Genomic DNA, 27,795 nt, shown 5'->3' with positions numbered 1-27,795 from the left:
TTCTCTCACGAGTGCCCTTTGTGGCTTCTGTTCTCACGTAAATCCACCAGAGGCTGCTGTCGACTGACTGACTGACCGACTGACTGACAGACCGACCCACCGACTGACTGACAGACTGACCCACCCTCCTCCTTCCCTAAACCCAACCAATAGTGTTTTCAAAAGCACTGATTGACCCGCTCACCCACTTTCCTAAACCCAACCGACAGTTTTAAAATGCAATCCAGAAAAAGAAAAGCCCTTGCCTGATTTTCACTATGTTTTCAGATTTTACCATATTCTCTCCCACTGCAGCGTTTGTTTTAAAGACGAAATGCAGCCATACCTGCTTCTGGCTACATAATTCGCAATCTCAAACATATATCGGGCTAGGTTTTCAGAATGAGCCTATGTTGGTTCAGTCTTTATGCATACTTGAGTAATTGACAATCTAAACAACACTAGGACACTACAGGACACAGGTTTGTAGTGTTTATGTACAGTAACCTTACCAACTACTGGCCTGACATACACAATTTTATTTACATTATTGTGGATCTGTGTAAACAGAGAATTGTTTGACATTGTCATCTGCTCATAAAACCTTTTAAAAATGTATGATGGCCATGTAAACGAAGCCTTAGTTTCTATTCTCTTTGTTCATGATGTTAGTTTTGTTGCTCACCTGTGTCTTGTTTGGTTCTATTTAAGCCTTCAGTTTGGTTCTTCTTTTGGCCATCTGATGTTGTTGCACAATGTAAGTGTGTTTGTAAGTATGGTTGGTTTAACTTATTTACATATATATTTGAAAATGAAATGGCAAACTTCTCTGACTGGGGAGGTCAGTATTCAGCAGTGCATGTGGCAGTGACCCTTTAGCCTAGTAATTGTTAGTGTATAAAACTTAAAGGTACAGAAGCAATAAGCAGACAGTTTAATTATAAGTGTCCAGAAGGACAGTGAAAGTTGGCTGTAAAAAAACAACCAAACTAATGATTAATGAGAACAAAAGCATTTTAGTGGAGTTCAGTGGAAAAAAATAATAATAAACCTCAACTTCCTCAACACATTTGCCCTTTAGCCTTTATGAAAGCAAACTCAGGCCTTATAACATTTCATCCACCATTTTGTTCTGAATTGCACAATAGCCAATCTGTACCTCTGTCTATATGTTTCTTCATGTTATACAGTATTTAGGATACATAATCTTATATACTTGCATATGTCGCATATTTGTTTTGTAAGCCCTAAAAAAGATACACATTCCCCAAAGACAGCTAAACACACACAAACGCACACACACACACACACACACACACACACACACACACACACACACACACACACAAATGAGTCCAATATTACACTGAACTCACTCAATAACTCTTCTGAAAGAGTCCAGAGAGAGAAGAATGAACTTTTTGCACTATACATCATTGACAGCTGTGAAATCTCTTAATGGGTTGCACTAATTTGATTGCTACCAGCACATTCCCCAGAGACGCAGAGGGGAACAGAATAGTCCCTGAGTGATTTGTTGCTTTTCTGCATTCTGGAGCTCAGATAATAATTCTGTCCAAAAAGCATAACTCAAACTTGTAAGTGGGGTGGGGGCACAAAGAGGTAAAAGAAAGAGGGAGAAAAAGATCGAAACAGAGTGAAAAATGTGTACATAGAGAGAAACGGAAGTGGAGGAGTGTGTCCGCCAAAGGGAGTTTTCTTTCAACACTGTTTCTTAATGTTGAGTTTTGAGTCTTGAGAGAGTCAACAATGAACCTCGTTCAACCCCCCCGGCCACTTTTCTACCAACAGCTTTGTCTCTTCCTGTCCTATAGTCTTCTTGAAAGCAATACAAATTAATTAATCATATTTAGGAATAAAGGTACAGTCCAAAAATGTTCATGATTTAAAACATTAAGCACATTATATATAAAAATGTAAGTGTTTGATTCATGTCACCAAGGTGGAAATGAATAAAATTCTTTAACAATGTAATATTGTTCACACACCAATTACCCTGTTATTAATAATTTCTCTTTAAATGTCATAAAAATATATCCAATATTTTTAAAGAATATTGATTACATAAATTTTTTTCTTTGCATGACTGGAACTAAAGTGGTTTATTTTATATCCCGAGTGCATTAAACCACAAATTCTTATTATTCACCTTATTATACAGTGTCCTTATCACTATCTAATTATTTATACATACAATATGTAATATTAATTTAGGGTTAATTGCACGCAACTGGCAGAATTCACTGCCATTATTATTATAAGCACATGCAATTGTGTAACAAAGTATTTCCCTTATTTGTTACTTAATGAAGATAATCTAATTAATATTTATTTACTTAATATTAATAATTTACAATTTAGTAATACCAAACTTACAATTTAAAACAGTAATATTTTTTCAAATGTAATCACATTTTCACAACTAAGGCTTTAATGTATAGTAAAATTATTATTATTATTATTATTATTATTATTATTATAGCAGATTGTATTGTATATATATATATATATATATATATATATATATATATATATATATATATATATATTTATTACATACTACAATAGACTATAACTTTTTTTTTCTTTTAGTAAAACGCGGGTTGTATTGAAGGCCTTTATTATTCCCCTAATTATTTGGTTATAGCCACTTGACATGTTAATTTGCCCTGCTGTCATTTTTCATGAGTTTGAAACAGAACTTGATTAAGTAAAAGTGTCCAGCACAGTTTCTTAATCTTCAGTGTTTATGCTAACACGAGGGAATTTTAATTAGAATCAATTATTTATGTGCAATATATATTGCATCAGTAGATGTGTGCAGTAACTCTACCTCTTTGTGCACTTTTCAATTGTCCTCTGTCATAAACAGTGTCAGTTGCAGCACCTGTGAGTTGGCATTCAACAATCGACCCTGTGTATTGCTACATTTGGAGCGACAACATTATTCAGTCATCGAATGATTCGGTATAAGACACAAAGTTAGCACATTTTGACTTGGGGGATTCAGTTTTCATCTGCATGAATATGTTTATTTGAATAGGCTAAACTGTTTTTGTTTGCACTGAAAGAGTTTCATTTCATAAAACTGTACTTGCAACACAATATCAATTTTTGTTGTATTGAGAAACAGGAGGTTTGGCACCTGTGAATCCCGCATGGTTTCTAGTCACTGAATTGCCAAACTGAGTTTAAGGATTTATAGATTTCTAAGCATTTATCAGATCCGTGTCTGAAATTCATTTTCTGATGTTCTCCTAAAAGGTGAATCAGGAGAATGTATGACATGATTCAGAACAGTATTTTAACAAATGTTTGCAAGCATACTGCTAAAGGTTTTAGGAAATTCTTCATCAATTTGAACCATTTTATTCAACCCAGGCTCATTGGAAATACGTGTCTCGGCCTACTTTTTTGCAGAATATAAAATGCATTGATCCAGGTATGTTTTGTTGCACATTTCAAATGACAAATCCACTAGAGGGCCATGTGTACATTTCTGAGAATCTAAAATACATTTTGCAGGATGCAATTTGTTGTGCGTTTCAGATCCGCATCCTTTTTGTTCACGTCTGTGTGAAGGTGAGTCTAGTCGTACAGATTACCTAGTGAACCACTGACCTAAATCCTTCCCTAAACCCAACTTATGGTGTTTTCTTTTTTGCTTTCTTTTTTATTATTAACCAATGGTGATTTTAATAGCAAACAGAAGAGAAAGTACAATGTGACCACATAGTTTTATCTTTGCTTTTATCTCTTTTGTAGAAGCATGCTTCGACAGACTCAAATTCGAGCACTCTGCATTACAAAACCTGTAAAATGAGCTCCGAGCAAACTGACACCAGACAAGTTGTGTATATAGAGATAAGTGAGGCAAACGCTTTCTAATACAAATCATAGACAACATTTAATTTTTTTCTGTGTTTATTTGGTGTTGTGGACAAAACCGCACTGAAAAATCCTTCATTTGTTAATAAAATGTTCCTGTAAATATCATTAGTGTGAAAGGAACAAAAGTTGTTCTTGTCATACTGCACTGTGGCGTTTATTTTAACTGCAGTCAGATGTATGTTGAAGTAAATTTTTGCGAGTTCACAAAAATGTAGGCTGGAGCACATATTTCCAATGAGCCTGTGTTGACTTTAATAAACACTACAAAATCCCTCCAAAATAATCACTGCTCTTATGGCTGTATGATTTGAGCTATTTCAGAAAATAGATAAAAGGTATTTACAAATATTTTCTGAGAGTCAGAAATTGAGGATGACTGTCTTACAGAGAGAGTACTGTTATGACATACTTTGACAAGCCAATGGAAAAATGCGTCATGAAGTGTGCATACTGATCTTTACCACGTGTCACTAAAATGTTTTCGACTCGATTTAAGTGAGAAAAGAGGTATGAATATTTTGGACCAAATCATGATTACTATTGCTTTTTTGGTTTACCAGTAGCTGATGAGGTTTTATTTTTAAACCCGTTTGTGTCAGTGTGTTTGTGATCTCTACATACATGTTGTACATAAATATGCTAGATCTATGCACTGTGTGGTTTGTAATAATCTTGTTATGATTGCTGAAATTACAGAAAGCGATAAATTGTAATAGCTTATAACTTTTTACTTGTGCCCCATATTTATTCAGAATTGTTGCAACATTTTTACTAAATATATACCTGTATACTCATAAAATCTGATGTCTGACATCAAATGAGCATTTTTACAGCTTAGATTCAACCATTTAATTTTTTTCAATATGTTTTCAAAACATATCAAGAAAAAAAGTTATATTTGTGGAATTAATTTTCTACTTCAATAGACATTTATTTGTGTGGTGCGTTTTACAATAATTAGCAATCCAAAGCTGCTTCACAACTGTTATTACATTACAGTCAAAATCAGAAAGAGTTAAGGTGTTTTGTAAAAGGTAGACAATGTCTACATGTACACAGTTGAATTATTAGTTCCTCTTTAACAGAGCAAGGAAATTTTCACAGTATGTCTGATAATATTTTTTCTTCTGGTGAAACTCTTATTTGTTTTATTTTGGCTAGAATAAAATCATTTTTAAATTTTTTAAAAACTAAAAATCAAGTCAAAAGTCAAAATTATTAGCCCATTTGTATATTCTTTCAATAGTCTACAGAACAAATCATTGCTATATAATAACTTGCCTAATTACCCCAACCTGCCTAGTTAACCTAATTAACCTAGTTAAGCCTTTAAATGTCACTTTAAGCTGATTAGAAGTGTCTTGAAAAATATCTAGTGAAATTTTATTTTCTGTCATTAAGGCTAAGACAAAATAAATCTGTTATTATAGATGAGTTATTAGAAATTTGTTAAAAAAAATCCTCTCTCCATTAAACAGAAATTTAGAAAAATATAGAGGTGTGCTAATAATTCTGACTTCAACTGTGTGTGTGTGTGTGTGTGTGTGTGTGTGTGTGTGTGTGTGTGTGTGTGTGTGTGTGTGTGTGTGTGTGTGGGTGTGGGTGTGTGTGTGTGTGCTTGTGTGTGTGTGTGTGTGTGTGTGTGTATATATATATATATATATATATATATATATATATATATATATATATATATATATATATATATATATATATATATATATATATATATATATATATATATATATATATATATATATATATAAACCTGGAGTTTTACAATAAAAGTCAATGACGTGATCTCATCATTACAATAATTACAGTTTGTGTATTGCATACGATTTCTTCTGTCCTCGAAGTCCCTGCAGGATTGGCATTATCTCAATAATTCTCATTAAGTCCTCGTTGGGTTGGTAAGGTAAGTTGTTCAAAAATATGATTATTGAATTAATGGACCTACACTCTTAGTTTTCTACTTTATATTTGTTGTATTGTAATTGCTAACAAAAGCATTTTACAAAAAAACATGTAGATGTTGGATTCCTCATGATTAAAAAAGGGTTTTTAAAATATTTTTTTTCTTTTTTTGTTTTGTTTTTAACAATCCATATTATTGTAAAAAACTGTCAGTTTTTTCCTTTTTTCTAAACAATTAATACTAAGAATTGATGGTTGATAAGAATTTGTTAGTGTCATTGTTATTTTCTCTGAAAGGAATAAGAAATAATTTCCTGTCAAGAATATTTCCGGTCAAATAATTAAGATATCTTTATCTCTTTTTTTTCCATTGAAAAAAAGTGATATCTCATGCTGAGATGGTCAGTTGGTCTGTGTGCTACACTGGCCTGTTATTATGTGAAAATGGTGCTCAGTGTAAATTTAGGGTTTAAAAAACTTTTCCCCTATGAGTTAATAAGCTCTCTACTTAACTGTGTTTAAAGATACCCTTGGTATTACTTTAGGAGGCTTCGGAATTTTGTTTTGTTTATCAAAGCGAGTATGATTATTCATCATTGAAAGTTTTATAATACTTTCATTATGCTGACATCATTGCTTTTATCACGTTAATAGTGCTTCATACAGTGATGCATCCAGCTGATTTTTTTATTGTGTGTAATTGTATAAATATATTGTGTCATAATGTGAGCGGTGTGTGTGGGTTTATGAGAGTCAACGTGTGTTTGAGACACGACAGTGTGTTCTGATGCCTACTGTGAGCACGGGTAGGCTTCATGGGTTAAGCAATATTTGTGTGTTTTATGCTGAGCGCTGTGAGTGTTTGTAGATTTGCAGGGAATGATTAAGTGCTGTAATCATTGGCTGACTTTAAAGGATGTCAGTGAAACTGCTTGAAGTGAAGTTGGCAATTGAGTAAAAGCTGTCCATAGTTATTACGTATTTGTGTTGTGACAAATTATGTTGTTAATTTGTCCTAGATTAGAACATTTTCCTGACCCAGTTACAGTACATGCACACAAACACCCATAGTCAAAATGAAACCAACACTAAAGCAGATTTTAGTTATTACCAAATCAAAGAAAAGCTACACTTTATCCTTCGCCATTTTCTCTGAGGAGACAAAGGCGACAGTGCCTTCTTGACCCACACATTCAAGGCACAAACAATAAAAATGTTATATGTTTCTAGTTTGGGTGATTTTGGACCTGGGTGTGTATGAACTAAAAATTACCTCTAGTAAAATTATATACATTTTAATCAATGTCAAAAAGAATTACAAATGTAAAATGTACATACTTTTTATGTTTGTAAAACATTTTTAAAGGTGCTATGTAAAGATTTAAGTTTATTTTTTATTATTTATTCATTTATTTTACTTCGGCTTAGTCCCTTTATTCATCTGGGGTTGCCACAGCGGAACGAACCTCCAACTTAGCCAGCATATGTTTTACACAGCACATGCCCCTTCAGCGGTAGTCAAATATTGGGAAACATCCAACCCAGGGTCATTCTGAAACATAACGCTATATACATTTCTGGAAAGCACCAAAAATGTTCTAGGAGATAAGGTTTTTTTTTTTTTTTTTTTTTTTGCGAATCTACCAGAGGCTGCTGTGTACGCTTTTTGAGATCTCAAACTTCTCTGACCAGTGGCATTCATGCCTGCTGTTCACACTTACATCTATACATCGACTGACCCATCCTCTTCCTTCCCTAAACCCAACCAATAGTATTTTCAAAAGCACCAATTGACCCACCCACCTACTTCTTTAAACCCAATCAGCAGTTAAAAAAAGCAATCCACTCATACCGCCTTGTAGTGTTTATTTTAGAATACGTACTTCTGGCTACTTAATTCGTGATCTCAAGAAATGTACGAAGGGTTACATTTTTAGAATGAGCCTATGTTGGAAACATCCATACACACTCAGACACACTCATACACTATGGCCAAATTTAATCTTACCCAATTTCCCTATAGAGCATGATTTTAGACTGTGGGGGAAACCGGAGCACCCTGAGGAAACCTATTATTATTATTATTATTAATAAAACATTTGTAGCATTTTCTCTATACTTCACACATTGTTGGGACTGAATTTGTTTAATAAACATTTTCTATTCACAAACATGCCCTGAAAATCATTTTTTTAATTTAAAGTGGACATTTGCGCAAGTAAAATTAATTTATTTAGTTTGAAAACATTTCAGAGTAATATTTATATTGTATTAAGTACTATTGATGTAGTGTTAAACTAAATTCCACCAATTTCATTGGGATTAAATACGAGGAATTCACAAATTATATGTTCTTAGACATTTTGTTTGATACACTCACATAAAACCTGCCAGTGAATAAGATGGTAGACAGATTTTTTTAACACATGAGAAATAAAAATGAATTTAAAAAGTTGTAAATTACAAAAATATTGTGAACAAAATATTTGATGATAAACTAATATCTTCTTAAATAACTCTGTCCAGCAGTGGACAGATGTTCAGAATAATTAACTCATTACAGACATCAGATGACAGAGTTAAATCTTACCATTTTAAGCATCACACCCGAATCAAAAACAAATTGAAGATAGAATTAAAATATGTCTTAATATGAATTTGCAGACTCAAAAATATTATTGTGTATAGTATATGTGGTGAGTTTAATAAAACTGTAAACATTAAATGCAACTGGAATTAAGGCTAAATAAAACCCAGAGAGGAGAGTTTGCTTCCTCATTTTAAAAGGCCACGCCACTTTCGTCTTCTAACTGTAAACCAAAGGACTGAAGAGCAAGCCCTCCCACCATCTCATGGAGACCATTTACAGTCCAGTCACTGGTCATCAAGTGCTGTCATGTTCTGGAAAACAGGAGTCCCCTGATACCCAAGTGAGAGCATGCTGTGTCACAATGGAAACAAACAGACTCGGGCTTCACGGCATGTGGATATGAGCAGTGAAGTCATATGATACCAAAATATCCTCTGACACAGATACTCATGTGCTCATCTCACCAGCTCTTCTTCACAGTGTTTGTCACTATCACAGATGTCAGAGTGAATATGCAAATTCTTAGTTGATGGCAGCTGTAGGATTAGGATCTGGTATTTTATATTAACATTTGTTTACCTTAAGACATTTTGGCCATGTGGACTTTTAGAACGTAGCTACTTTATTTAAATTTTTTCAACGGACAACAGTGCACATACTGTACATTCATCACTGGTGACCGTTTGTCATTTTCACCACACCACAAATTACAGCATGTATTTAACAACATTCTGATGGGAAATGACAAGTTAAACATTTTGGGTCAAGAATGGTGACTCATTTGTCTTGCTGAAGGTAATTATACATCTAGCATTTACAGTATGTGCCCTACAAGCACACAATTAAACAGTCCTCGACAAACATCCAATATTGATTGAACTTGACACACAGTATAAATAATGTTTGCCTAATATTTCAATTTCCTCACACATCAGGTCTCATTAAGTCTCAAGTGTACTCGTCACTGACAATGCTGTGTTCCTGATAAGCACTTCATTTACATAAAATCTAGTTTTTGTGGTGGAAGTGATGCCAAAACTGCATATAAAATAAATGCAGTTTAATTATGATGAAATTAGGTTATGCATGTAAAGTTAAATATTGTTTAGTTTTCATTCTTCTTTTCTTTAGCTCAAGGTATACTTAGTTTTCATTTGCGTTCAGTGCCCATGACCCACAATACACAATATACATGCGTCTCTCACTTTCAATTTGAATTAGAAATGGAGGTGTAACCGGTGGATTGTGACACTGACAACAGAGTTAGGATTCAAATGCAGGTTTATTAAGGAGGCCAGGCAAGCAATGGTCAACACGGGCAAACAGGGGAAGGCAATCCAGAATCGTAGTCCCAATAACAGGCAGATGGTCACAAGGCTGGCGGCAGGCAGGGATAAACAGAATAACAAGGCGAGGGTAAACACACAGAAAAACAAGACAAAGGAAACGTGTTGTAATGTCACAGGATGTAAACAAGACTCAGCGACTGGAGTGAGTGTATGTGCTGCATAAATAGTATGTGTAATTAGTCCTTGACAATCCTTCGGTGGTGTGTGTGTAATCAGTCAGAATGAGGAACGTGTGTGTGAGCGGAGTGCATGTATGGAGATGTAGTCCATAAAATGGCGATTCTGTAGTCCGTTAGTGATAGTGAATGTTTTCCAGCAATCTATAGAGTTAAGATTGCTGGTGATCGTGACAGTGGAAAACAAAACACAAAGAACAAACTACAGAAGATGACAAAAATAAGTTTAAATTGGTGAGCACCTGTGTGATTTCCACAACTTTCATTCATTCATTCATTTTCTTGTCGGCTTAGTCCCTTTATCAATCCGGGGTCACCCCAGCGGAATGAACCGCCAACTTATCCAGCACATTTTTACGCAGTGGATGCCCTTCCAGCCGCAACCCATCTCTGGGAAGTATCCACACACACATTCATACACTACGGTCAATTTAGCCTAACCAATTCACCTGTACTGCATGTTTTGGACTGTGGGGGAAGCCGGAGCACCAGGAGGAATTCCACGCGAAGGCAGGGAGAACATGCAAACTTAACACAGAAACGCCAACTGAGCCTAGGTTCGAACCAGCGACCCAGTGACCTTCTTGATGTGAGGCGACAGCACTACCTACTGCGCCACTGCCTCCCTGCATTTCCACAAATTGATTTAAAATTTTATATGAACATATATTTTGGTATATATCTGTTGGAAAGAAAAAGCACATCACTGGACTAGGAAGACTCTAATGCATGTTTCAAGTGCCTATGTTGGTGTACTGTATACTTTCAAACTGAGCACATTTTAAAAGGCTGTGCATTCAACTTTGCATACACTAATGCAGAGTTCAGACTACATGACTTTAAAATAGGAAGAATCTCCGACAGCTTTGTCTCGGTCTGCAAGCTACATCTCACAACCAAACACACATGAGAAGTGACATGAAAACAACGCAAGGTCATGTAATACATAAAAAGATAAAGAAGCCTTTAGTGAATCTCCTTATTTTGCTCACCTGGCTTTGAAGGGAGTTAGCTATTTCTCCTTAACTTTTTTCTTTTTCAAGACGGTTGTGGTATTGCTCAGATGACATATCAAACAGACATGGCTGCTCCTGCCAAATTTCCACTATGATTTTTCCTCCATTTCTTGGATCCAAATAAACCGAAAATAAGCACTTTTAACTTCTCCCCCAACCTCCCGCTGGCCTGCAGATACCTTTACTAGTGGATGCTGCTCTCTCATTGGCTGTAGGTGATCGCTGATGATATTTTCAATCAGAACACATTTTACACAGCATAGTTTGAAATGCGGACAGCCCCAGATACTATATATAGCACACCAAATATCTCACTGGTGTCAACAACTCATCTGCGATTCTCTCAGTTCGTGCCTTTGGTAGTTTTTGATTGTTACTCACGTGAACAAGCACCGATTTGCCTTTGCTTTCAGGCATTTGTTGGCGATTTCTCAAAACCAAATGGCAACATCCCGCTCTTCCTCATGAAGCCCATACGGAAGTAACTGAAACTGCAATTCATCGACTCGCCTTTGAGAGCTGACTCCAGGAAATCCAGATGTTCATTGACTGCAATGCTAAATTGGCCGATTTTACAGGTGACCCTTCATGACAACTGTAAGGGGGTGATTTTTTTATAACTCTTCTATTTCATTTTTATTAAGTTATATTAAGTCCGCATAATTAAAAATTAAAATCTCGCTGTCATTCTTGCTGATTAGCCGATGAACTCGACATGCTTTGTATTTTTGTTTTGTTTCATGAGGCTTTAAACAATCGTTTGCCTTTTGGGATTATTTTCTACAATTATCAGATAATATGGCATGCTGTGTGCACTTAATTGTGCTCACAAACCATTCTAGTTGCCTCCATTTGCCAGGTGAGTAAAATTATACCATACCTGTAAATGTATTTGTTTTACTTGAGATCATTTATCATTTATAATGTTCTTTAGAGCTGTAATGCACTCCAGAATCAGACAGACTGATTAGCTGTAGGCTATAGAACAGTTATCTGAAAAGTTGTTATACAGTTTTATGCCTGGATTTTATAAAAAGCCTTGCATTTACTAACACAGACTATAGATGAAGTATTTGGAAGTAATTTGCTTTTCCTCCTGTAGACAAACGTCATAAAAACAATGCTTAGTGGCTCAATGTGTTACCACAGTGTTTTTAAAAGATTAAACACTTTATTGATATTTTACACAGCCAAGCATATGTGGTCAGAACACAAACGAGTCACAATGTAACAATGTATTAAGCGTTTCTCCAAAAGAAAAGCCTGTCAAAGCAGGCATCTGTAGCTCCGCTCATACTCATACTCCTCTTTGCCCTTGTTTGGTCACCCTGTTTGGTGCAATGACGTGCAAATAAAATGGCAACAGTTGGCCACGCCTACTTGTAGCTTCATTTGCACTCTTCAGAAACCTATGAGTGACGGATACAACGTCCATATTTTTTAAAGTTTATGCTCAAAATCTTTTACGGGTTAAAATCGAGGCTAAAATCATGCAGTCTGAACTCATAACATACTATCTATTTTTCCTTTTGCTATGCAAAGACTTCTGCTTGTTTAAACAAATAGATGTTTTGAAAGGCTTCAGGTAAGTGTTTTATTTGTTTTTAAATTCTTGTAGTGTGAAGATTAGGGCCAGTGCTGGATCAGCTCATAACTCATATGATGACCCCACAGTATAAACATCACACACTGAGCTTCAGCATGTAAACAGTAGAACTTCCAAGGGTGTGACAAGCTGATGTCATCAGGACAGAATGTCATGGTCATTAGGCTGTCATCAACCGCACAGTATGTTTTATAGTAGCTTGACTCCTGCTTGTTCTACAAAATAACTGTAACTCTTCCTAATTATCACTTGTCACATTCATAGTGTAACTTAATCCCCTCTGTTTCCTAACTTATACATCTTATCTTCTCTTTGATGAATGTTGCTGGTTAAAATGTAGATATCTGTAGACTCCCCCTTTATGGTTCTGGACTTCATCATCTACAATATCAAAAATATGAAAAGAAAGATATTTAGAATTGCTATTAGATGAGAGGAAAGATAAAACATAAATGCAAACACAAACTCACATTTTAGGCTAGTTACTTTGTGAAGGAGACCCAGAAAAATAAGTAGGAGGAACAGGAGGTAATCATCAGTCATAGTCACACTGGCTTGTGGAGAACACCCAGTGCCATGTACAAGATACACGATTTTAGACCAGATTTTTGCTCACCAACAGTTGTCTGGAGATTGCAGAGAAAAACCAAAATCTGTGAATAATCAGAGCTCATTCATGTGAGGCCTTATTCAGTCTGAAAGCAATGATAAGATGCCCTACCTGCCTGTCAACCTGTATTTGCATACCTCCACACAGCCCAATCACACATAATCAGCATGTTTCATGATGCTATGCGCATCGAGCAGGAATGGAAGGTAAACAGCAGCTATAATTACATTTCTCCTCAACCAACAACACTTGGCCCAGTAAGAAGACATAGGGAAAAAAAGTCAGTGGTAGAAACTTGTAATGGCCTGTGTATGGTGCAATATGGATAGCCCATTGAAGATTTCCCTCAGTGGTGTTTTATTTTCCAGAAAATGGGTATACTGTCCTTTACAAACAAAATGCCACACAGGGTTAACGTTACAGAAATAACGGAAAATAAATGGAGCAACAGTACATTACCCTCACATACATGCAGGCCTCGTGTCTAATGCAACCAGAGCAAAAACACAAAGAAGTGTGCATGCTCTTAAAAGGGTCATACACCTACTTACTCATTTCAAACTGCTACAACATACAAATGTCTAAATCAAGAAAAATCTAAAAGTAGAATTAACAATAGTGTTGCTTTTCTACCTGTGATCCCTCTGATTACTCTCTACTCAGCTTTCGTTATCTAGCCTAAATACACCCCTAAACCTCACTGTCATTATAGTCACCAATGTAACTCTTCCAGTTTCATTTGATTTAACCCGGTAATTCTGCCATAGGTTGCAAGGGCACTATGAAGGATACTAAAGGCTCTAGAATTTGTAGCTAGTGCTCCTCTTGAAATCAGAGGAGTGAAGTTTACTTGCCCAGCTACAGTAGCTGGCCCCCTAAACCTCATTCACTTGGTTACACCAATGTAATTACTCCAGTTGTAGTTGACCCCCTCCAAGCAGGACTTAAACCAATGCTTTTTGCGTGGGAGACAGACTCACTGACATGTATACTAAAGATTCTGAAGTTTCTAGTGTACTTCCATCTTGATCATGGCACCAGCATATCCCCTCTGGTTCTACTGAACTCTCTCAGTGTGGGATTCAAAACTACCAATTCTGACCAGGAAGGCTGGCATGCTAACCATGACGGTAAAGACTATAGCCTAGTGTCTGCACCTCTCAGGATCAGTAGGATATGGTTTGCTAGCCGGCCTCTGTTACATTCACTCCCATCTGGTTGGGACACCAAAGCAGCATCAATCTCTAATGCACCTCTCAAGATCAGGGGAGAAAGGTTTACTTGCACAGCCATCCGGTGCACTCACCCTCTTATCCTCACTTCCATCTGGGTCATGGCACCAGTTTAACACTGCATTTTCTACTTGACCTTGTATGATTTAAACAAGTGTTTCTGGCATGGGAATGGGTGCACTAACAAAGGTGCAAAAGACTGCAGCCTCTATACCCCATGCAATTCTCCAAAACATCACTTGCATCTGGGTCACAACTCCAATTTAACACCTCTGGTTCTACTTGACCCACTCCAAGTAGGATTCAAAGCGGCAGTTCTGGCAAGAGATATACATTAACAAGTACAGTAAAGACCGTGGCTCTTGAGATAAGGGGAGTGATGATGGTCTCTGCATGGCATCAGTGTAACCTCTTCAATTCTAATCAACCTACTCTGAACATGTCTTACCACTGCACTGTAAATCCTAATAAGTTGAGACTACTCAAATGATTTAAGGAAAGTGATTCCCTCAGTTTGTTTGAGTAATGGAAAATAGACAACTCAAATAATTGAGTTGATCATATGTGTCTCTTCATTGAATTAACCTAAATGTTTAAGTACAGATAACTTAAAATGGCTAATAGACTAATCTTCTAAATTATTCAGCTTTCATTTTTTAACAGGGCTGTTTACATCGAAGTTGATATATAGCCGCACCATGTTGGTGTTTTATAACATCTAATTTTTAAGAGGTGGGTCGTAACACTCAACCCCCAACCTGGAGGACCAGGACATACACACATAAACTACCGATAATTTAGCTTACCCAATTCATCTATACCACGTCTTTGGACTTGTGGGGGAAACCAGAGCACCTGGAGAAACCCATGTGAACATTGGAAGAACATGCAAACTTGGAACTATGGGACTATGTCACCCCTGCATGTATGTCAATTAGGAAAAATGTATATATTCATTCAAATATCTACTTACTAATTGAACTTGTCTCTTTTGTCAAATGGGTTCAGGTAATGCCTCTAACCGGTTATTACATACTGACGTTATTTATCTCCTATGGTCGATGTCACAGTATCATACTATGGCGAAGGAGGCGAGGGCGAGTAAATAAAACGCTCCTACTTAAAAGGTAGAAAAAAATGCACATAATTATGCCGCTATTTCCCTACTAGGGAGAGATGCTGTAAAAATCCATCTCTGCCTCTCTCTCTCTCTCTCTCTCTCTCTCACACACTTTGGACATTTGACCCGCTGTGCTGGCCTGTTTGCGAGGTTACATTTCCTCTCCTCCTGGCTGTTAAAGCGACACTTGTGGATCCAGACACAAGCTTGCCTGAGGTAAGAGTTTTCTACACTGTTCTCAGATGTTCTTAACATCATCAATGCACCGTGATGCACCGAGATATCGAATTGAAACAAATCAATGGCATAATAATCGTAATCGAACGAACCGTGAGACCAGTGTAGATTCACACCGCTATTGTCAAGACAGAGTTTCAAGTGCAACCAATCAAAAACGGAGACATGGCAAATCGTTTAAAGAAATTAAAATGTTAAGTTCAGAGAACTTAAAATATTAATTAAAAGCTTTTTGCTGGCTAATGACTAAGTTAAACACGCCTGTTTAAGTTTGGATGTCAAAACTTGGTATTTTAAGTAATGTCAAGTTATATTAACTTAATATATTTAGTAATGACAACAGCAGGGTTTACAGTGGGAATGAGACATCAGGTAGTCTGAAAACATTGTGTTGGACACTCTACTAACACCATCTCTTCTCATGGTGATTTGCAGACTCTAAAGACTGTGCATGTTCATGTATAGCTTTGGAGAGAGTTCTAAAGGGAGGGTGAGATCTTATGCTTTAAAAGCTTGCTATTGCTAGCCTTTTCACAATTGCCTACCCTAGCTTTAAAGGCATGCACAGTTGTTTATTGACCCCTCTGGGATCTGCACTTAGACGACTATGTGTTTTTTTGTGTGTCAGCAGTTTTGAAGAACCGCTCTACAATCAAGAGCTTGTCTGTACAGATGCCACTGCTTTCTAATAAAAAAACTCATCTGAACAAAAGTGTTTCCTCTGGATATGCTAGATTAATGTTTTTGTTATTGCTCATTATATGTTACTCACATTCCTTCAATTAAAGAGTTAATCAAAGTTAGGCAAAGGCATGTTAACAATCTGCCTTAATTACTTCTCCATTACTTTACGCACACACATACACACACACACACACACACACACACACACACGCACACACACACACACACACACACACACACACACACACACACACACTTTTAGTAGATATATGACTACTATAAAAATTAATGGCAACCTCTTGCTGCCAAGTTTGTCATTGTATCAGCCTGTCAGAACACATTTCTCTTTCTCATGTCATTTGTGCTCAAGGAAAGCTTGTGAACTTCATTCCATGACAGCGGCTTTTGATCCCTGCAAACAATTGGGTTTGGATTAGACTGGATTTTTCCATCTGTTGACTATAAGGGGAGGAGAAGAGAAGGGCAAAGTTCTTTCTTCGATTGCGCTTACAGTATGTGCTGACCCGCTCCGGTGCCAGGCATTCCTGAATCAGCACATGGCACAAAGTAGGTGTACAGTGGGTACACACAGAAGCTAAGAGTCTTATGGACTTGCTGATACTTTGATGAAGATTTGAAGGGCGTCTCAGTGCACTACAACACAGTGACATAACAAGCCCTAGTTTAATAGACCGTCGAATACAAAACAATCTTTGTTTCAGTTTAGTTTTATTATTATATATCATCGTTTTTAAAGGGTTTTACACTTTTATTTTGATAGGACCGTAGAGATTTCAAACAGGAAAGCATTATGAGCAGAGAGAGAGGAAGGATCAGCAAAGGACCCTGAGCCAGGAATTGAACTCGGGTCACCGTGAGCACATCGATGCAACAGTATGTCGGTGCACAGTACCACTAGACTATTGGCACCGCCAGTTGAGATTCTGAGTTATCTTCTAGAACAAGTGCAATATTGTTGAAAAAATATCAATGCAATATTTAATGAAAATTAGAGCCAGATGTATTCTAATTCCTTCATTTTTGTAAGTGCCTTCACAACAGAGTGTACATTTACTTCAAGGGGCAATATCTGCACTGCAATATCTGGAATTGTTTGACAATGTTGTTAACTTTAAAAGTGCATTTTTTTTAAATAACCTTGTTAATCTGTTATCATTTATATCAAATATTAAAGTTTAACCACTCGGCTTCATTGTGCAGGGGCATTTTCCCCCATTAGCTTGTATTTTTGTGGCCATTTCTTTCCTTTTGTTTGCATTTTCTTGCTATATTTGAGACCCTGTTTAAGGTATTTAATTTAGTGACTGTTTTTGCACTGAAAAGCTTTCAAAATCACCTTACACAGGCTGTGTGACAACATGCCCATGTTTCAAAACACAAGACAGTTGTATATGTTCCTGGACTGAATGTTGCAAGGCATTATTGCTTAGGTTTGGCAGTTAACCAAGACAATCGCTAACATATATTACATACATTTATCACTTTCAAAGTGATCATATTGAAACTGAATGAAAGAGTAAATTGAAATAAAACATAAGGTTAAAGAACACTTCCAGCAAAACATTAAAGTTCAGTTCCAAACACATGCCATGTGGTATCACAATCGGACACTATTAATCACTTGAGCTTGGAAAGCATGTTATGTTCTGGTGTTTTATTCGTTTGACCATGAGACCTGTTCATAAAACACACGCATGACGACATTGCCTGTCATGATCCCATAAGTTCAGTAAGCAGGGTTTGCTTTCGTGTGAATGGTGCATAAACTCTTCTACCTCAGTTTGAATGCTCAGACCGAGCTTTTAATTAATATAGCCAAGCATCACCCAATAACTACCATTCATCTTTATCTCTTGACAGCATAATAAGAGGACATGGCCTTTGTGTCTGACATCAATGTTCTTCTGGTTTCTTTATAAGTGTGGTGGAACATACATTTTGCTCGGTTTCATTGATTATGTCACTCTGAAAGATATTAAACAGTTTGATTTGAGGACTGAGGCGTGCTCTTCGGTTATTTGTTTTCAAATAGAATCAAATGGATAATTATGGTTCAACCCAAGTATTTTTGTTATGCACATCATGTAAACCGAGAGATTATTGCAAACCAAACCACAGATCTGTGATGCGATATGGTGGTTTATACACTGAAACATGTAGCAGTAGGAAAAACACGTTTGCAGTCAAGTCTGACACTGGATGAACAGTAAGGCAGTTGGGACAGTCTTTGTCAGGCATCATTTACAGTTGAAAGCTAAACCTTTAACATATTTGGGCAGCTGTAATTGTTTTCAAGAGTTGCAGCAAGAGCTCTGGACTCAAGCATATGCTTCAGGTTGTGAGTGCTTTGGGGATTTTACTGTATTTCATGTCAGTCTCAAAGCAGCAATGAAGAAGCGAAGTATAACTCTGGATTATATCAGGGCCAAGTTGGTGAAATGGTGCTATCAGCTTTTAAACTCGTGGGAATACACACAAACACACACTGCCATCCATTAAATATCTTATCAGAGGTTGAAAACCAGAGGCTAGTCAAGAAGGCTTACGCTTTAAGATTTCATACTGCTTTTGCAATGTTGTAAATGTCTATTTTTGCACTTTTATACATGGTTGAAAAGTAATAAAATAATCAGTCTTTAGTTTTAAATGTATTTACAAACGAATGGAGAAGGAAAGCACACCAGCCTGATCTCACGAGGAAACGTTAGTATTTTACGTTTTGTCAGTTTAGTGGCTAATTCGTACGAATTCTGTCATATGAAAATGTACATGGCACCCAACCCCACCCCTTACCCCAACCATCATTGGTTGATAAGCAAATCGTACTAAATTGTACAAATTAGATTGTACGAATTCATAGGAATTAGCCACTAAAGCAAATTGTTGCGAATTGTTGTGAGATTGCGTTGAGCACACATATACTATTCAATTATGTAAATTTTCTTTGTATTTCACTACTAAAATTTAGAAAGGAATATACTACACATTTGTGGTATATCATGATGTAATTGACAAAAGATCCTCTATGAATGTTTCACTAGAAATGGGCTAAAATTTCTTGTTTTTCTCTCAAATCCTCATACCTCTTTCCAGGTTTGTTTTCCCATGGATGCATTAAAATATAATCAGTGTTTTACTCAATGTTCTCTTCTCAAAGTTTTTTAATTAATACAACGTATATGCATATGTTCTCTTATAGGGATATATAGGATATCTCTAATAATGCTGCATGCTTTTAATGTTCAGTGGTTGAAGGCTTTGTAGAATAATGTCACATTTAGAAAATGTTTAATTGAAGATCCCCGGAGTGCATCTTAAATCTGAAGATCATGACACTTTGTTGTTGCTGGTCCAAGATTAGGGAACAACCTGTGATTCGAGGTTAGATCATCTGTTACTTTAAGTATGTTTTAATGCAACTTAAATTTACACCCGTTCTCTTTAGAATTTCAACTTTTTTATTGGATTATTCATTACTTTTTTTGTTGTAGTTTTGTTACTGTTGTTCTGCTTTTAAAAGCTTGTTGGTGCATTCATAGAGTGAACTTTTATATGCTTGTTTACACTGTAATGGAAGTTAGTCATATAACTGGCTCAAAACTTTATGAAGTGTTCAAAAAGTAGATCGTTTTCAGCTTTCCAGAAGATTTTCTATGTTTGCTATTGATTGGCCAAACTGATAGTCCCACCCCTTCAACTCAAATCATTGGTTGAGCTATATTGCAGTGTTGCATTTACCAGAAGCATAGTTAAATATAGTCTCAATTTCTATTGAAACAACAGTTCACCCATTCAGTGTTTCCCAAATTGGTTTTTCCAACTAAAATTAGCAAACATCATGGTGTGGTTGGATCTGCAACTCTCAACATGTGGTTTGAAGCGTAGTTACAAACAGATCAAGAAAAAACTACAAGATTAAAAAAAATTGTTCACTTAACTTCTTTATTTCCAAATATGTTCTTGCAATTTGAGAATATACATTTTATTCCTTAGACCTACATAACATGCAAACGTCAACCGTTCTTTGATAGTATGTTAGTTAAATTAGGTTTTGTACCTGGTCACAATAATGACCAGTGGGAAAGAGCACAGCCAGAATTGCATTGATGTGTGCACGCACTCAGATTGGGGTTTGGGACACCAAACTTGGCCAAGTCACTTCAATTCACTTTCAACTGATTGATATCATTCATTCATTTTCTTTTCGGCTTAGTCCCTTTATTAATCTGGGGTCACTACAGTGGAATGAACTGCCAACTTATCCAGCACATGTTTTACGCAGCAGATACCCTTCCAGCTGCAACCCATCTCTGGGAAACATCCATACACTACACACTCATGCATTATGAACAATTTAGCCTACCCAATTTACCTATACTGCCTGTCTTTGGACTGTGGGGAAAACCTACACATGAACATGAACATGAACACACAGAAATGGCAACTGATCCAGCCGAGACTCGAACCAGCAACCCTTTTACTGTGAGGCGATAGCACAGCCTACTGCTCCACCACGTCACCCCTCTGATTGATATCAGTTACTATTAACTTTAATACTACCAGTTACAATTGTTAAAAAATTTCCATGAATTGTTAAGAAACATCTCTTATTTATTTAAGATGTGAAAGTAGGGGGTATGTAAACTGATCTAGCCATGTAAAAAAATTATTTTTTATCTAAACAATCTATTTTTGTTTTTCATTTTAATGTTTAAAATTGTTAATTTTGTTTAAATGTCTAAAAGACAACAACACATATAGAGGTTCTAGAAATAAGAAAAAATAATGAGTGTGACTGGTGGGATTAAATTGGTTAATATAGTTAATAATGTATACAGTTGAAGTCAGAATTTTCAGCCCCTATTGAATTTTTTTCATCTTTTTAAAATATTTCCCAAATGATGTTTAACAGAACAAGGAAATTTTCACAGCATGTCTGATAATATTTTTTCTTTTGCAAAAAAATGTTGTTCTTTTAGGCTAGAAAAAAAAGCAGTTTTGAACTTAAAAAAAAACATTTTAAGGTCAAAATTATTAGCCCCTTTAAGCTATATTGTTTTTCTCAATAGGCTACAGAAAAAAAACATCATTGCATAACTTGCCTAATTACCCTAACCTGCCTAGTTAACCTAATTAACCTAGTTAAGCCTTTAAATGTCACTTTAAGCTTAATAGAAGTGTCCTGAAAAATATCTAGTCAGATATAATTTACTGTCATCATGGCAAAGATAAAATATATCAAGTATTTGAAATGAGTTATTAAAACTATTATGTTTAGAAATGTGCTGAAAAAATCTTCTCTCTGTTAAACAGAAATTATTAGAGAAATTAGAGAAAAGTAAACAGGGGGATGAATAATTCATGGAAGCTAATAATTCAGACTTCAACTGTATGTATATATATGTGTGTGTGTGTGTGTGTGTGTGTGTGTGTGTGTGTGTGTGTGTTTGTGTATGTGTATACAGAATATAAAAAAAAACATTAATGAAATTATGAAGTGTGCTACCCACAGGTTAGTGTGCTTGACAAACCACCTGTAGAAACATTCTTCTCTCTCTTAAAAAAATTTAAATAAAAACATTCCCCCTCCTAACGCTAACACTTAATTCTCCTAGCACAGTAGTTTTCCACAGTAGTTCCTTTGTATAACCACCCCTTCTTGTGTGTATTGCCTGTTCTTGTTGAATGCCTCCTCAATTATAAGTTGCTTTGGACAAAAGTGTCTGCTAAATGACTAAATGTAAATGCACTACTTTGATTATCATTATGCAATGTATATAAACACATAAGAACATAAAAATACATAAACAAGTATATATTTTCCTCTAATAATTAAGGTCTAAAATCATGAAATATTTTACATTTTCTGCAAATAAATGCTCTTAACAATATTCCTATATGCATAACAGAATAAGGGGTTGCTCTGGCAAAAAGAAAAGTTGAGAATTAATGTATTATATATATATATATATATATATATATATATATATATATATATATATATATATATATATATATATATATATATATATATATATATATATATATATATATATAWWAATGTAATATATAATAACAATAATATTATTATTATTAACTATAATTGAATATATATATATATATATATATATATATATATATGTATATATATATATATATATATATATATATATATATATATATATATATATATATATATATATATATATATATTTTATTTATTTATTTATATATGTGTGTATTTTTGACTTTGTAGATGGAAAGTCTTTGGTTACTCAGTGGACTTGTGAATCAGCACAAGCCGGCCTGCTGTACTGGGAAGTGGTCTGCACTTCCTCTTTCAGTCGGAGAAGCACAGGAGAAAAAGAGAGATACAGACAGTCTCATGATTTGGGGGTGGAGGAGTTGTTTGTAGTGGGACTGTCTTCATTCTTGCTCATACACGCACATAAGACTTATTCCTTCACACACTGCTTGTGTTTATTTGTCTCCGCAGGAAGTAGATCCTCTTACAGAGCATGTGCTCCTGCATCATCATGGCGTTGTGTGTAGCATTTGGTGCTGATCTTATTACAGTCACAGTTATATAAACCTTCAGAGAACAGCTCCGCATAATCGCTCCTTCAGTCTGATTGTGTCTGGTGCACATTGGGGCAGCTGCTCATCAGGGTGAAAGGTGAAATGAGAAACATTAAGAATGCTGTGCAAAGGTTAGCTTGCTCATATTTATGACTGGAGCCTTTTTATACGCTTTCGATGTATTTCATTATTCTGAAAGAAGGAATCCTTTTGTGCGCTGCTGGGGATCATTAAAACACTTTAAAATGTGTCTATCTTGGAGTTGAAATTTGCAATATTCATAAGCCTGAGTCCTTTCTGTTCTATTTTTTAAAGCTGTCAAATGACTCATCATAATTAATCACATTAAAAATCACAGTTTATATTTACACAATGTGTGTATACTGTATATGGATTATAGAATTATGAATTATTAGCCCCCTTTTTTTTTTTTTTCTTTTTAACAAAGATAATATTATCAAACATACTGTGAAAATTTCCTTGCTCTGTTAAACATCATCTGGGATATATTTAAAAAGGAAAAAAAAATAAAATAATAATTCTGACTTCAACTGTATACAGTATTAAAGATGATGACTTTGAAATTTCTCACTATTACCTAATGTCTTATTACCTACTTATTATTAAGAAATTGGCTATTTATCAGTACTTCTAAAGTACATATTGTGCATGATCTAATTCTCCTGCTAACATAACTATTAAAAAGCAACATTTAAATTTTTATTGCATTGCGTGCAGTTTATTGAGATAAATGCAATAGTTCATGTTTTATTAATGGTAAGAATCTTCAAATCTTAAAGTTTGACCCTATGATAAAACAGATTTTGTGTTGTTTAAAATGAATATACGTGTCTAAAAACATGGCATGTTGGTTTTTGTTATTATTTTTTTGCGTGTGAAAATTATTGTTATAAAATAATTAGATTTAATATATATAAAAAAGGGCGAAGCAGTGGCGCAGTAGGTAGTGCTGTCGCCTCACAGCTAGAGAGTCGCTGGGTCGAGCCTCGGCTCAGTTGGCGTTTCTGTGTGGAGTTTGCATGTTCTCCCTCACAGTCCAAAGACATGCGGTACAGATGAATTGGGTAGGCTAAATTGTCTGTAGTGTATGAGTGTGTGTGTAAATGTGTGTGTGGATGTTTCCCAGAGATGGGTTGCGCTGGAAGGGCATCTGCTGCGTAAAAACTTGCTGAATAAGTTGGCGGTTCATTCCGCTGTGGTGACCCCGGATTAATAAAGAGACTAAGCCGACAAGAAAATTAATATTGAATTTTAAAAAAAGGTGACGCAGTGGCGCAGTAGGTAGTGCTGTAGCCTCACAGCAAGAAGGTCGCTGGTTCGAACCTCGCGTTTCTGTGTGGAGTTTACATGTTCTCCCTGCGTTCGCGTGGGTTTCCTTTGGGTGCTCCGGCGGTTCATTGCGCTGTGGTGACTCAGGATTAATAAAGGGACTAAGTCGACAAGAAAATGAATGAATGAATAATATATATATATATATATATATATATATATATATATATATATATATATATATATATATATATATAAACTTATGTTATTTATTTATTATTTGAAATGTATTTTCTTTTTTAACAGGTGTATTACCAGTATTTGATATTTGTAGTGCACTGTGTTGTGTTGCTTGTAAAATGAATTGATAGTGTCCATGCAGAAAAGCAGTTCTGCTTTTTTTTGAAGAGTGTACACTGTGAAAAAAAACAAAAAACAGTTAATTACCAGCTTTATGTGAGGATTTTGTGAGTCATGGGTGTTTTCCACTCATCTTCGAATTGATGTAGAAAAGTTTAACAAAATGACTACATGTTTGTTAGAGCAGAGATCAAGGTCTAATGATGCAATTTGAAAACATAAATCAATGGAAAACACCCATGACAATATATTATTAGACATATTCTACAGGGTAGCTTTAGATGCTACTATTTGTACTCTGTATTTGGCTTTATACCAAAGTATGTCTTTGTGTCAGTTGTATAGTTATGCAGACTAGAGTTTCTCCATTCATCCCAAATCCACTCCATCCCATTCCTCAAATAACCACAACAAGCTGTAAGCGCTTTTACTATGAGAGCAATGAAGGGAGGATTCCGTATCCCTAACCCCCTTCCCCGTCCCGCATCGGAGAAGTGATAAGATCCATTAGGGACTTATGATGGGATCCTCCTACAATAGCGTGCTCTGTGTGGGACGTGTGCAATGGCCTTATGAACCAGAGCATGTGAGAACCAGGCTCTGCTTTTGGCGCACGCAGCACTGATTCAGCAAATATGCCATGAACTCAAGCTCATTACATATAGCTGCAGCCGTTCATTGATAAAACATACATTCTGGACAGGATCTTCACTGGTCTACAGGATGTTCTGTTCTGCACGGTTTATATGGGGATGTCTGATAGACTGCTCATACACTTCAACCAAAACAACAAAGAATGTTTTGGATCTGTGACATTAAGGACAGTCTGTACTTTTTATGTTTTAAACTTTGGGATGACAGTGAAATTGGCTTGTGTGTTCTCCCAGAATACCAAAACCAGAACCCAAACTGTTTTGTGCCTGTTCAGTGTTAAAGGTTTTTTGTCAATTAAAAAAAAACAAGAAGATGAAGAAAATGAGAGTTGAGAAAAATACTTCAAAAAGTCTCTGTTGGTTTACCTCCTCACCACATATCAGAAATAGCCGTCCGGGCCAACACAGGTCATCTGGCTTTGTTTGTTCATGTTAATATTTATCCTTTGAAGTTCAGTGGAGGATCAGTCCAGAGAACATTAGTAATTATTCTGATGAATTCCCCACATCTCAACTCTAAAAAAAAAACCAAAAAGGCAAATTGAAAAAATCTGTAAGAAAAGGAATCCTAATAATATTTGTGTTCGTTCATAATTTCTGGAACATTATTAAGGTTATTAGCTGTTTCCATTTAAAAGTGCAAATTAACTTTATGCACAAAACTGGATTATGGCATAAAATATGTGTGAATAAAGCAGCGTTTACATCCAGCGTGTCAAGGAAAACAAAAGCAACACTTTCTGATTAACTGGCGCCAAACATCAACAGTAAAAACTGAATTTGCTGTGGTAGGAGAAGCTGTGTGAATCTTTTCTTCATTTATGAAATGACTTGCGCCTTAGAAGACACATGACGACACTCAATGAATGCATAGGGAAGTTTGAAGGCATCAGACGTGAAGTACAGACGCTTTTAACAGTTCCGCAGGTCATTAATAATATATTAACTCTAATACTGAAATGGTCAAGGCATTTTTTGAATGACCAAAACAACATTTCAGATGTTTTACAGTGTGCTCAGCCTGCTGGTTTGTCCATTCACACACATTTTTATCATCACATGATCTCTTATAACAAAATCACGTGACATTTTTTTAATGCGCATACTGGAATTTGTTTGGTAAAAGTGTTTCCATCATAGTTTATGCACATCTTTCCTTATCGAATAAAAAGTTTCTCCTACTCAGTTATGCACATACGTATTATCAAAATTGATTCACATCTGGACGTTTCTATCAATCTATTTTTTATGTAGCTTTTATGTAAATGTAGCTATTAACAGTGATTTTCCATTAAATTATATAATAATATAATGCCAGTTACCGGATTTTGCAGTTTTAAAAGAGATGAAGATTTTAGCCCTACATCAGCAGAGGTCAGTGAGCTCTTGTGTTTCTTTGCTGGAGTAAAAAAGAGAAATAAATCAGTGTCATCGGCAGACGGATTTTGGAAAGAAGCATTTGGAATATTCCTCTAACAACGCAAACTAGCTCTCTGAAAACAATGGGGCCTGTAAAAATGTCTCTCTCTGAATTACTGCGTGTTTTCGTTGTTCTAGAGAATGAAGCATTGAGGGTTTAGGAATCCTAATAAAAATCATTGAAACCATAATGCGCATATATGCAGACTTTTATAAGTGATAATATTTAGAATGATGCTTTGAGTACTGCCAATCTCTTAAACTAAGAAACTGGACAGGGTCAGAGAGAGCTTTAATGAATATATGACGAAATCTGAATCAGATCAGAATCTGGCCCAGATAACAGCGCAGATACATATGGTCCAATGGACTGTGGACTCTGTGGAGGCACAACTGAGGAAAAATGAGCTTCATGTGGTAACATTTAAATGAACTGATTTGATTCAAATCAAAATGTTATACTAACATCACTTTTCAAACTGAGGACATAAAATTGCACACACACATACTAACATACTACACACACAAAAAGAAAATTAAAGGCTTAAAACGGGTAGAATAAGCATTTGAAAAGCTTAAAGAGGCAGTTCGCCCCAAAAAATGAAAATCTGTCTTCATTTGCTCACCGTTAACTTGTTCTAAACCGGTTTGACTTAACGGTTTCTTCTGGTGAACACAGTTGAAGAGATTTTGAAGAAAAAATATGTAACCATTGACTTCCATAGTATTTGTTTTTCATACTACTGGTTACTTTCTTTCAGCTTTCTTTAAGTTATTTATGGCATTAGCTCTCAACAGACAAAACTTTAGGGGGAGTAAATATAGTAAGTACATTGTCATTTTTATTTTTTTATTATCTAATTTTTATTTGTCATCATTTACTTACTCTCATGTCATTCCTGTTTTATTCATATCACAGGGTATGTTTACACAGTGTCATTTCTGAACTAAACACTTTAAATGATTTGTCGCTGATAATTTGCATTACAAAAGCATTTGGGGGACCTGAACATGCTAACTTTTAAAAACAAATGGCAGGTGTCTT

At 35.5% G+C, this 27,795-nt stretch overlaps 3 long non-coding RNA genes across 4 annotated transcripts in view; 2 read left to right on the top strand and 1 right to left on the bottom strand.

Moving 5' to 3' along the window:
- LOC141375405 (uncharacterized) overlaps positions 1 to 27,795 on the top strand; it is a 180,928-nt gene that overhangs the window by 133,335 nt on the left and 19,798 nt on the right. The gene's annotated exons all lie outside the window — the stretch shown is intronic.
- On the bottom strand, positions 9,662 to 12,936 carry LOC141375407 (uncharacterized). The gene is made up of 2 exons (XR_012383416.1): positions 10,562 to 12,936; positions 9,662 to 10,182 (listed from the first exon to the last, which is right to left on the bottom strand). It is a non-coding gene; the product is annotated as an uncharacterized lncRNA (long non-coding RNA).
- On the top strand, positions 15,658 to 17,636 carry LOC141375406 (uncharacterized). 2 transcript variants are annotated; one of them, XR_012383415.1, is made up of 3 exons: positions 15,658 to 15,723; positions 16,376 to 16,995; positions 17,210 to 17,636. It is a non-coding gene; the product is annotated as an uncharacterized lncRNA (long non-coding RNA). The 2 variants fall into 2 exon arrangements; XR_012383414.1 differs by having other exon boundaries at positions 15,679 to 15,723; positions 16,799 to 16,995.

This window comes from Danio rerio, chromosome 7, assembly GCF_049306965.1.
Source record: "Danio rerio strain Tuebingen ecotype United States chromosome 7, GRCz12tu, whole genome shotgun sequence".
Classification (NCBI taxonomy): domain Eukaryota; kingdom Metazoa; phylum Chordata; class Actinopteri; order Cypriniformes; family Danionidae; genus Danio; species Danio rerio.
Note: the sequence above shows the minus strand (reverse complement) of the source record. Positions and strands in the feature narration are given on the sequence as shown.